This window comes from Sminthopsis crassicaudata, chromosome 3, assembly GCF_048593235.1.
Source record: "Sminthopsis crassicaudata isolate SCR6 chromosome 3, ASM4859323v1, whole genome shotgun sequence".
Lineage (NCBI taxonomy): Eukaryota > Metazoa > Chordata > Mammalia > Dasyuromorphia > Dasyuridae > Sminthopsis > Sminthopsis crassicaudata.
In genome coordinates, this window is record NC_133619.1 from 482,727,256 (window position 1) to 482,739,747 (window position 12,492).

General features: G+C 35.9%; 1 long non-coding RNA gene across 2 annotated transcripts in view; it reads right to left on the reverse strand.

Annotated features, from left to right (window-relative positions):
- Nucleotides 1-12,492, reverse strand: part of LOC141563071 (uncharacterized) — a 49,624-nt gene that overhangs the window by 10,621 nt on the left and 26,511 nt on the right. The gene's annotated exons all lie outside the window — the stretch shown is intronic.

Genomic DNA, 12,492 nt, shown 5'->3' on the forward strand with positions numbered 1-12,492 from the left:
CAGTTCATGTAGATCTCTCCAGGCTTCTCTGAAGTCATTCTCCTGACCATTTCTTTTAGAACAATAATATTCATTCATATACCATCACTTATTCAGCCATTCTCCAGCTGATTCACTTGGTTTTCAGTTTCCAGTTTCTTGCCACTACAAAAAGGGCTGCCACAAACATTTTTGCACACGTGGCTCCCTTTCCCTCCTTTAAGATCTCTTTGAGACATAAGCCCAATAGAAACACTGCTGGGTCAAAGGATATGAACCAGTTTGATAGCCTTTTAGACATAATTCCAAATTACTGTTCAGAATGGTTGGATCCATTCACAACTCCACCAACAATGTATTAGTGTCCCAGTTTACCCACATCTCCAACATTTGTCCTTGTCTTTTCCTGTCATCTTAGCCAATCTGAGAGGTACGGTATCTCAGAGTTATTTTAATTCAGCAGGAAGATTTAAGAAAGGCATGGAGAGACTTTCATGAACTGATGCTGAGTAAAATAAGTGGAACCAAGAGAATATTGTACACAGCAACAAGATTATATGATGATCAATTCTGATGAATTTGGTTCTTTTCAGTAATGAGGTGATTCAAGGAAATTCCAATAGACTTGTGAGGGAAAATATTATCTGCATCCAGAGAGAGAATTGGGAAGATGGAATATGGATCAAAGTACAGTATTTTCACCTTTTTTTGATTGTTTGCTTGGGTTTTTTCCTTTTTTTTTTTTTTTTTTTTTTTACTTTTGGTCTGATTTTTCTTCTGCAGCATGACGAATATGGAAATATGTTTAGAAGAATTGCACATATTTAACCTAAAAAACAAAAAGAGATAAAATATTGGAAACTGAGGTCTCTTGAGTTGAACTATGGCAGAAATTATAATTCTGATGGACTGGCCACATAGTTATAAACTGCACAATTGCAGAGTCACTTCCACTCTAAATATTGTAATAGACCTTTTTTGCCTGATTTCTGATGGTTCCTTCCAAACTTGTATTGGACTGATCAGACACAATTAAATGCATCATACATACCCTGATTCTCATAGTGTAATGTCATTGGTCTTTGAAAATAAACTTGATGGGTTCCAAGGTCATCTTGGCTTTTAGAATTATCTTATACCACTGTTTTCTGTTGAGCTTATAGCCTTTAAAAATACCATCTCTTTTTTGTATACTTTCCCCTCTTCCTTGTTTATTAAAAAACAGTAATATTCAATTTCATTCAAATACCATATTTTGTTCAGTTAAGAAATAACTCAAGGTACATTTTATTAATTTTTTCAGTTATTGATGTCATTAAAAAAATGCTTCTGTGAGTCTTTTTGTATAATAGGTATCTTTCATTTTGTCTTCATCTTTTTTGTCCTTAATACCTAGCACTTTGCTTAGCACTTAGTAGGCACTTAATGGTTGTTGACTTGAATTCAATCAAAATAGGACATATGATTAACAGAGGAATTACTTGTAGAAGTTGAATTTTAACCAAGATCTTGAATAAACTGATTAATTAATATAGCCAAAGATCATAAATTTAATAAAAGATATTTACATTGAAAATCAGTGGAAAAAATCAATTGAGCATCTAATGTGACTATACTTAATTATTCTGTAGTATTTTATTTTTACTTTTATTTCTCACTTCAGTTTCAAATTTATTTTGTATTTGATGGGGATTATTTAGGTACAATTTTTAAAAATTTCATGTTCAATGCACTAGTACTCTAATTTCCAGAGATATGAAATTTTCTCTAAAAACTCCTTTGTCAGATTTTAGAAATTTTAGTATATTGTCTCATTTTTCTCTTTAAAAAAATATCCTTATTGTTTCTATAATTAATTCTTTGAGAATATTATCTATATTCATGTCTTTTATAGATTGCCATTTTGTTATGTTATGATTCAAAGAATTTTTTAAAAATATTTTTACCTTTCTTCATTCTTTATAATCTAACATGTAATCTGTTTTTGAGAAGATATCATGTGATTCTGAAAAATCAGCATACGATTTCATATTCCCATTCAAAAATCCCCATAATGTTTCAAATCTAATTTTTCTAATCTCCTATTTAGATCTATAATTTTTTTCTATTAGATTTTTGAAGTTTTGAAGAACCACATTAAAGTCCCCTGAATTATTATTTTATTTTCAAGATTTTTTGGCATTTTGATGAACTTTTTAAAAATTTTTAAACACTATGCCATTAAACACATTTATACTTAATGATGATATTTTTATATTATCAATGGTGTCTTTCAATATAATTTTGTTTTGTTTTGTTTATCTCTATTGTTGTCTTATCTGAAATCATGATGACAACTCCAGTTTTTCTGGATTCTCTGAGAGCATAGATAATCAAGTTTATAATTTTTAATGTTTTAAATATGTTTTTTTTGCCAACAGCAAATGGTTGGGTTCTATTTTCTCGTCTACTCCATTTTTTTCTGATTTATACTCAAATTTACTTATGATCATTCAAAATTGTAATTAGTAAATTGTGTCCTCCCATCAAAATATTATATTAATAATATCTTTAAAGTCAATACTTGGTTGAAACAAATTACAATTTCTCCTCACAAACATCTGCAGACCACACCTACCTCTTATGATTCTCCTTTGACTGTTATTCTATCTCTTTTAATATTCTTCCCTTTCCACACTTAGTTAAGAATGTGGTTTGACAATGACACCACTTCTCTGAATAATCATTTATGATGCTGCATTCTAAGAATTCAATTTTTTTTTCAGTTTCCCTCTCCTCTCCTCCTATACATCACCTTTTGTGGATTTTGTTCATAAATAGTCTCAAGTTAATTCATATAAACTAAGTCTTCTAAAACACAATAGCCACAATAGTTTCTTATTTTGTCTAGTTCAAAATTAGTGTGATTTTACATCCCACTTACTTTCCCACTTTCTGGTTTGAGACTATTCTTTTACTCACATTCAGTGTGATCCTCCACTTGTGATCACATTGGTCATAATGAGAATGGCTTAGAATACTCCTTGCTTCTCATTGTCATTTCCTTAGATTCTCCATCTCCCACCATTATTCAGTAACCTCTCTTCCTTTCAAGTTTATAGTGGTCAAATTTGTTATTGAGCTAGAAAATCCTGGTGGTTATTATCTCTACCTACCCTCTTCCAACCAGTTCATTCTCTTTTTTCCTCAGTGAGTTCAGTACCTCCCCCTCAATCTTTTTTTGTTTCCATCTTCTGCTCTAATACTAGGAGACCTCCACTTTTACTGATAATCCCTTCAAATACCCTAACTTCTTAATTCCTCAATCTAATCAATTTCTATAATCTACCCTTCCATTTGATTTCAACTACACATAGCTACATATCATACTCATGATGCTATATCCCATAAATGTTCCATTTCCAAGTTCATGAATTTTAAAATTTTTTGGTTAAATAAAAATAAACTAATTTGGTTAATATCTTATGGTCATATATCTTACAATCCCTAAACCTGTGTTTTATCCACATTATTACTTCCATTCCCTTGCCTTCTCTTTTTTCCCATAATCCTTCTTTCATCCTTTCTTGTCTGATCCTCCTTGACCTTTCTGCAGCTACTGATGCTATCAATGTGGAGGATGCTTTGTCCTCCCAGACACCCAGGCATATTCTGAGTTATTTTCAACTCCTTACTTTTGTTTGTCCCACATTTCCAATTTGTGGTCAAATCTTGTTGCTTTTCTCTTATATATCCTCTCCTCTATTCACACAGCTACCACCCTAGTTTAGACTCTCATAACTTCCCTTTTGCATTATTGAAATAGCTTTCTAATTGCCACAAATCTCCAAGGAATCTCAGTCAACGAGTCAACAACCATTTATTAAAAATCACTATATGTCAAGTACTACACTAAGCGTTATAGGCCTGAAAAAGACACGAGCATGTTCCCTGCTCTCAAGAAATTTACATTCTAATAAGGGAGACAAGAAAATATAAAGGACAGACCCAGAATCTTAGTGCCATTTTAAACTTTAGGTAGCTAAGTGACAAGTGAATAGAGTGACAGGCCTGGAGTCAGGAAGACTCATTTTCTTGAGTTCAAATCTGAGCTCAAACATTTCCTCTCTGTATGACCCTGGTCACATTATTTAAACCTATTTTCCTCAGTTTCCTCATCTGTGAAATGAGCTAGAAAATGAAATTGCAAACCACCACAGTATCTTTGCCAAGAAAATGCCAAATGGGGTCACAAAGAGCTGGATGTGACTAAAATGACAGAACAACAACAAAACTTTAGTAGTTCAAAGAAGTTACTAGGCCTAAAGTTAAGAAGACCTAAATTCAAATAGCCTTTCAATTTAAAATTTATTTTAGCCTTTCAAAAACTCATTAAATAAAACTTAAAATTGTACTAAGCCTTTAGGGCTTACTTGTACATATAATGCAAAAGGAAGGCACTAGCAGCAGAAGGAGGTGGAATGATAAGGGAACACGAATTTATTAAGTTCCCGCCAAATGTTGGGCACTATGCTAAGTACTTTGCCAATGTTATCTTCTCTGGCTCTCACAACACCTTTCCTGTCCAAGTGCTATGGTTGGTCCCATTTTACAGTTGAGGAACTTAAGGCGGATTTGCCTATAATTACATAGCTACTACTTTCTGAGTTGAATTTGAATCCAGGTCTTCCTGATTCCAAGCCCAATAATCTAACCACTGCTCCATTGACCTGGCTAAGCTAAGATGGAAAACACCTCCTGTAGAAGGTGGGATTTGAGTTGAGTCTTGAAGGAAGCCAGTGAATAAATATGGAGTAAGGGAATGACCTGTCATGGGAAGAACTGGATCATAAATTATATAGAGATTAATAAAGTATAAGAAGAGAAGCTAAGAAAAGAGCAGGTTTTATATATATTTTACCATGTTTAACATATATTAGATTACTTGCCATGTAGGGTAGGAGGTTGGGGGAGGGGGGAAAATTGGAACACGAGGTTTTGCAATGGTAAATGTTGAAAAATTATCCTTGCATATGTGTTGAAAAAAATAACTTCAATTAAAAAAAAGAAGTTTTTTAAAAGCTAAACAGAGTTTTTAATGTTTCTGGAAATAATGGGAGTCAATAGAATCTATTAAGTCGGGGAGTGCCATGGTCAGACTTGTACTTTAGAAAAGTCACTTTGGCAGTTGAGCAATGGTGGAATTGGAGTGGGTAGAGCTTTGAAGCAGGGAGAACAACCAGCAATAATCCAAGCATGAGGGTATGAGGGCGACTATTAGTTGAGCAAAGGAAATATATGCAAGAGATGTTGTAAAGCTTAGAAATAATGAGACTGGTCAACAAAAGTATTGATGATATTTGATGAACACAAAGGAGTACCTAACGATGACACTGACATTGGAATTCTGGGCAATAGGAATTTGGTGTTTTCATCAGTTGGAAGTTGGAAGTAGAGGAGGATTTGGAGAAAAGATAACTTTGAAATTTCTACCAGATGCTAAAGGTAATTTTCTAACACCACCACCCTTCTGAATGGGACTTATGGGACAAGGTTTTCTCAAGTTTATGAGACTAGTTTATAAGACTAGGCCTAAATCACATGATCCCTATTCCCAGTCTTGAACCTTGGGATGCAAGAAGTTAGTGAAGTTACAGGAAGTGACCCACAGGAAGCAGATAGATTGGTGACCATTGGTCAAGGATGGTTACGTCCTTTTAGTCTATTCAATGAGAAGGCTCGGGTCTTTTGCTTTTTAAATCTTGGACAAGCTGGCCAGATTCAGGAGCACATGTTGGGAGCTAAGATGCCTCTTGGGTGTGCTGGGCCTCTCCCTGCAGGGATTAAATGCTTTCTCTTTGTACTTGAAAATGTCTCTGATTAGTTAATTTGGGAAAAGGGGTCTAGCACCAGTCCCACACACTTCCATACACACACATTCAATAAGTGAGTCCAATAGCTCCCTATTCCATTTAGAATTTTGGCATTTAAAAATTCTTTACAACCTGACCTCTTCCCACCTTTCTGATCTCCTTTACTCTTTTCCCCTTGTGATCCCTTCTTGACCAAGGGATATGCATATATATATATATATATATATATATATATATATGTATGTATATATATATATATATATATATATATATATATATATATATATATATAGAGAGAGAGAGAGAGAGAGAGAGAGAGAGAGAGAGAGAGAGAGGTATTCAGACCAAACATTTGATGTTAAGAAAACATAATTCTGCAACCTCCATATTCAGTTGTGAGATGCCATATAGGATCTTGATCAATAATTTAAGAAGCTGCGGACTAGATGATTTTTAATCCAAGATTTCTTATCGGTGGATTGTGGTATCTGCTGGGCCTGAAGAGGTTTTCTATGGGAGTGAAAAATAATCGGTACTTAGTTGATTTTTTTTTTTAATGTTTCAAATGACTTAAGAATTAAATCTAAAGAAACCAACTCCAGCAAATTTTCAAAATCCACTACAAAACACAAGCTTATGCAAAAAGCAAACAGACAAACAAAAAACTATTGTCATGTTGCAACTTGGTCTCCTGGCCTTCATGAAGTAGCACTTACTTATGTGCAATGTGATTTGGGAAACACCTACCTACCCAATGGGAAGAAATGCTGTGAGTAATGGGCACAGCTACTTAGCACAGTGGATAGAACATTTAACTTTGAGTTCAAAGACCTGAATTCAAAACACCCCTCAAATTTACTAAGCAGTGTGACTGAGCAAGTCATTTGAGCCTTTCTGCCTCAGTATATTCATCTGTCAAATGAAGGTGATAACAGTATTTGCCCCTCAGGATGGAACAAATGGAATGTTTCATAAACCTTAAAGCTCCATGTAAATGCTAGCCATTATGCAGGAGGTGGGTGAAAGAAACTGGAAAGAATCATAAGCCAAATGATTCTGAAAGCCAGAACCCATTCCCTCCACCCCATTTTTCTTGATTGAGAATTTCTTTTAGGGCAAAACCATTATCTTTTATGTGGGTTGAAAGTCTATTGGAGGACCAAAAAAAGTGTCCTCAGAGACCCAAGACCCTAGAAAGGAGGATAGATCAATAAAGTTGCTGTGAGAGGTGATGATGATGTAGAAGGCTATGAAAAGTAGGTGTGGGCCAAAACCATTTGGTACTGGCTAAGAAATAGAACGGTAGATCAGTGGAACAGATTAGATACAAAGGACAAAAAAGGGTACATCTATAGTAATCTAATCTTTGACAAACCCAAAGATACCAACATTAGGGACAAAAATTCATTATTTGGAAAAAACTGTTGGGAAAACTGGAAATTAGTATGGCAGAAATTAGATATGGATCCACACTTAACACCATATACCAAGATAAGATCAAAATGGGTCCATGATTTAGGCATAAAGAATGAGATAATACATAGATCAGAGGAACAGAGGATAGTCTACCTCTCAGACCTGTGGAGGAGGAAGGAATTTATGACCAGAGGAGAATTAGAGATCATTATTGATCACAAAATAGAAGATTTTGATTACATCAAACTAAAAAGTTTCTGTACAAACAATACTAATGCAAACAAGATTAGAAGGGAAGTAACAAATTGGGAAAATATTTTTAAAAGTAAAGGTTCTGACAAAGGTCTCATTTCCAAAATATATAGAGAACTGACCCTAATTTATAGGAAACCAAACCATTCTCCAATTGATAAATCGTCAAGGGATATGAACAGACAATTCTCAGATGATGAAATTGAAACTATTTCCACTCATATGAAAGAGTGTTCCAAATCACTACTGATCAGAGAAATGCAAATTAAGACAACTCTGAGATACCACTACACACCTGTCAGATTGGCTAAGATGACAGGAACAAATAATGATGAATGTTGGAAGGGATGGGGGAAAACTGGGACACGGATGCATTGTTGGTGGAGTTGTGAAAGAATCCAGCCATTCTGGAGAGCAATTTGGAACTATGCCCCAAAAGTTATCAAACTGTGCATACCCTTTGACCCAGCATTGCTGTTATTGGGATTATATCCCAAAGAAATACTAAAGAGTGGAAAGGGACCTGTATGTGCCAAAATGTTTGTGGCAGCTCTTTTTGTTGTAGCTAGAAACTGGAAGTTGAATGGATGTCCATCCATTGGAGAATGGTTGGGTAAATTGTGGTATATGAAGGTTATGGAATATTATTGCTCTGTAAGAAATGACCAGCAGGAGGAATACAGAGAGGCTTGGGGAGACTTACATCAACTGTTGCTGAGTGAAATGAGCAGAACCAGAAGATCACTATACACTTCAACAATGATACTGTATGAGGATGTATTCTGATGGAAGTGGAAATCTTCAACATAAAGAAGATCCAACTCACTTCCAGTTGATCAGTGATGGACAGAAATAACTACACCCAGAGAAGGAACACTGGGAAGTGAATGTAAATTGTTAGCACTACTGTCTATCTACCCAGGTTACTTCTACCTTCGGAATCTAATACTTAACGTGTAACAAGAAAATGGTATTTACACACATATATTATATCTAGGTTATACTGTAACACATGTAAAATGTATGGGATTACCTGTCATGGGGGGGAGGGAGTGGAGGGAGGGAGGGGATAATTTGGAAAAATGAATAAAAAAAAAAAAAAAGAAAAGAAAAGAAAAGAAAAGAAAAGTAGGTGTGGGGAGGAGAGGCCAGCAGATATTTTTGAAGAAAGAATGTGCGTTGGAGGGAAACCAGAAATGCCCACAATGCCTAAAAATGCACCAGCTGTTCTGGCTTTTCTATCTAATTGAGACAAAGAATGTCCAATCCCAAATCAGAATTAGAGCAGAGTAAGCACAAGGCTGTCTGATTCCCACAGATGGGCTTGTCCAACACCCTGAGAGATCTGTGTTTAACCCTTCATGGCATGGCAAACACTGATGCATATTCCAGGCAAATTTGTTTCATCTTTTTGGAGGGAGTCGGGGGATGGAGAGAGTAGGCTATCTATTTTGTTTAAGAAATCATAAAAAAAAAAAAACAAAACGAACTTGCATAATCATGGTAGGATGGGCTTAGAAGGGACTTTCAGAGTTCATCCAGTCTCTCCCCTGCCTGGAGGCAGGGCCACACCCAAAACACCCAGACATGAACATTTCTTCTATTTTTAAAGACCGAGGGAGAAGGAGGTAGTGCAGCTTTTTTTTTCCTTCTTCAGTAATCTTCAGTATTTAACACAGCTCACTAATGGGAAATACTTTGAGTCTTCCTTTACTAATGGGAAACGCTTTCATCTACCTCCACACTGATGGGAAATGCTTCCAGGTACCTAAAATAATCCCTTCTTTCCAATCCTTCCTAATAGAGAAGAATTCACTACTCTTTTTTTTACAAACCAGAAATCTGTTTATTCTTTTCAATAGGTCAATTTTTTTTTCTTGTCCTTTTAGCCAGTCTTTCTCCTTCACTGTAGAGTACAAGGCTGATAATGAAATTCTTCTTTCCTATATGATTTTCAACCAATTTCAAAAATCTTTGATTTCTCTGAACTTTGGCTTTCTCATCTATATTCTGGAGGTAACGATTTTTGCACTGTTTACTTTTTTTGGATTGATGGGGACTTTATACACCAGCAAACATTCCATCACTTCAAGCTATTATAGTCATTTCCCAAGTTCATCTCTTCCAAGTTCTTCCCTAGCTAACAAAGGTCCAACATAAGGAAAAGGAAGCAATCAAGCCTTTTTCTCTCAGATTAACATTGGGTCCCAACCCAAAATTCTCCTTTATCACTAGCCCCAAGAAACAAATAGGAAGGAAGAGAGGAAGGAAGGAAGGAAGAAGAGAGGAGAGGAGAGGAAAGGAAAAAGGAAAGAGGAAGAGAGGGAAGTAAGGAGGGAGGAAGTCACTTAACCTTGTTTGCCTTAGTTCCTTCATCTGAAAAATGAGTTAGAAAAGGAATTGACAAACCCCTCCAAAGAAAATCCCCCAAACAGGAGTCACAAAGTGTCAGACACTACTAAAATGACTAAACAACAACAATAAGCCTTATATGAAACCCTAAGAGCAATATCCCCAAGATCTTTAGTCTTGGACAGCTTTATCTCTCACTTAGTGTTTCTCCCTATTGGTGCTAATTAATGCAGGCTTTTTCATCCATTAAAAAAAAAAAATCTACTAGTTTTATAAGTATCTTAGGCTGGTTGATTCTCTAACATCTTCCATTAAATAATTTTCCTAACTGATATTCCTCTCTCTTATAATTACCATGTCTCTTAGGCTGCCTTTCCTTGATCCTGTTATCTAGAACTGCGTCCCCAGATGTACATTCCTTCCTCCCATTCTCATATATGTATTTAGCTTAGTCCTCCAATTTGCCTTCCTCTGTCTGTCTTAATATTAGCCTTTCTTCCAGGCCCTTTGGAACTCTCCTTCTTAGATATTTTTCTCATTATTTCTCCTCTTTCTTCTTAGTAACTCAAGCCTGCCTTGCCCCTGAGGACACCATACCTCCCATAATTACCATTCCACTTTTCCTCATTTACAGGATTAAAAGGAATTCATGTACTCATTGATCCTGTTGACCACTTCCAAGTCTATATCCTCCAATTAGAAATTAGTAACTCTCCTCTTCAGAAGCTCATGCTATTTAATTATATCCCACCACTCCATTCTTACCACTGTGATTATCTAACCTCCAGAATTTACTATCCTACTTCATGGTCTTCCTCTTCTCTTCCCTAATCTCCTTAATTGGAGGTAATTTCTCCCTTCTTTGTTCTCTCTTTCAGTTATAACTCTGAAAGTCTTTGGATGTCAATGAAAGCATCTGTTAAGTTCCTACTTTGTGCCAAGGGCAATAGGATTATTCAGGGAAGACTAGGATTTCTGGTAAGAGAACTGCTGAGTCCCTTTTGGGGATGTTTTCTATCTTTGGTATCCACCTGATCCATCCAACTCTTACCTGTGACGCCAAGAAGCTGTAGCACAACCAATAGCTGCACCATGGAAAATCATTTTGGCAGATAAGCTAAACCAAGTTGAGAATAACCAAGGGGTCTCAAATCTATTATTGAGTTAGAGAAGTATCTACCCCAAATATGTGAAGATATCCCTCAGCCAAATAGGCAGGTGTGAATTTTTGTTTCAACAGCCAAAAAGGCAATTAATGGAATACCTAGATCTCGGTTAGACATTGAAAATGCCAGTTATTCACTGCATCCTGAACCATTGATGATTATTTTGACTTTTATCTTAATGCTGGACTCTGATGGCTGGAAGAGTGAGGCAATGACTTTGCACAATTTTGTCTTCAATCCACTTTATTTGCAAGTCAAAAAACATCACTTGTACAATTTTGCCATTTTTATCTACTTCCAAGTCTTTTAGTGACAGGCAAGTGATGAAACAGCTAGTACAGATACACTGGGAACTATTATTACAACCCTGCACATAGGCAGCTCAGACCACAGAGTCACCTTCTCACTATACTGAAATAGCATCGGGATTCGGCAGCCTCTTGGGTGTCTGAGCAGCTTGTTTAGAGGATCACACTTCCTTATGTGAGGAAGATCAGAAAAGATGCCCTAAAAATTGTCTGCTTCATCCAACCCTGGTCTGATTACCATGGCAAGCAGGAATCTGATCTCATAGTCGAAACATACACAAAAATGTACAAAGACTTTTAAGAAGACGATTCTATTCACTATTGGTATATGGAAGGTATACAAAAGGAAAACAAAAAGTCTAGTCTAGTAGACTTAAAAGATGAACAGCTCTTGTGAGAGAATTCAGCAGATATTGCATCCAAATAGCAGCGCTGAGTAAAACAAGACTGGTAAATGAAGGCAGCTGACCAAAGCCAGAGCTGGATACACATTTTTCAAGAGTGGCCACAGGTTCTGGATAATGGATGGTGTTTTTGTGCTTTCCCATCAGTGGAATAAAGCAGGGCTGTGTTCTTGCTCTCATGCTTTTTAGCATGATATTTTTAGTAATGTGGCCTTCAACAAAGATAAAAATGAACATCAAGGACAGCTTCCATTCCGATTTATAAATATGTAACTTGAAAAGACTTTAAGACTAAAGAGGAGGAAGAGTTGATATTTGACTTTTTGTTTGCAGATAATTGTGCACTCAATGCAGCCTTTGAGGCTGAGATGTAATAAAGTATGGGTTGATTGTTGGTTATTTGTACTAAAAGTTTAGCCTAACAATTAATACCAGGAAAACAAAAGTTCTCCCCCAGCCAGTATCACACCATACATATGTGGAACCATCAGTTACAGCAATGGAGAAATTTTGAATACTGTGGATAATTTCATTTATCTTGGCAGTATTCTTTCCAGAGATGTACACATAAATGATGAGATGAACCTACAGCTGATTGATACACGCATTGCCAAAGCTAGATTGGTTTTGGGAGACTCCAAAGGAAACTGTGAGATAGAAGAGGTATAACTAAATTGAAGGGCTACAGAGTTGTTGTGCTGACCTCATTGTTGGATGCTTATGAAAGCTGGACATGCCAGGAAATTGAATTATTTCCATTTGA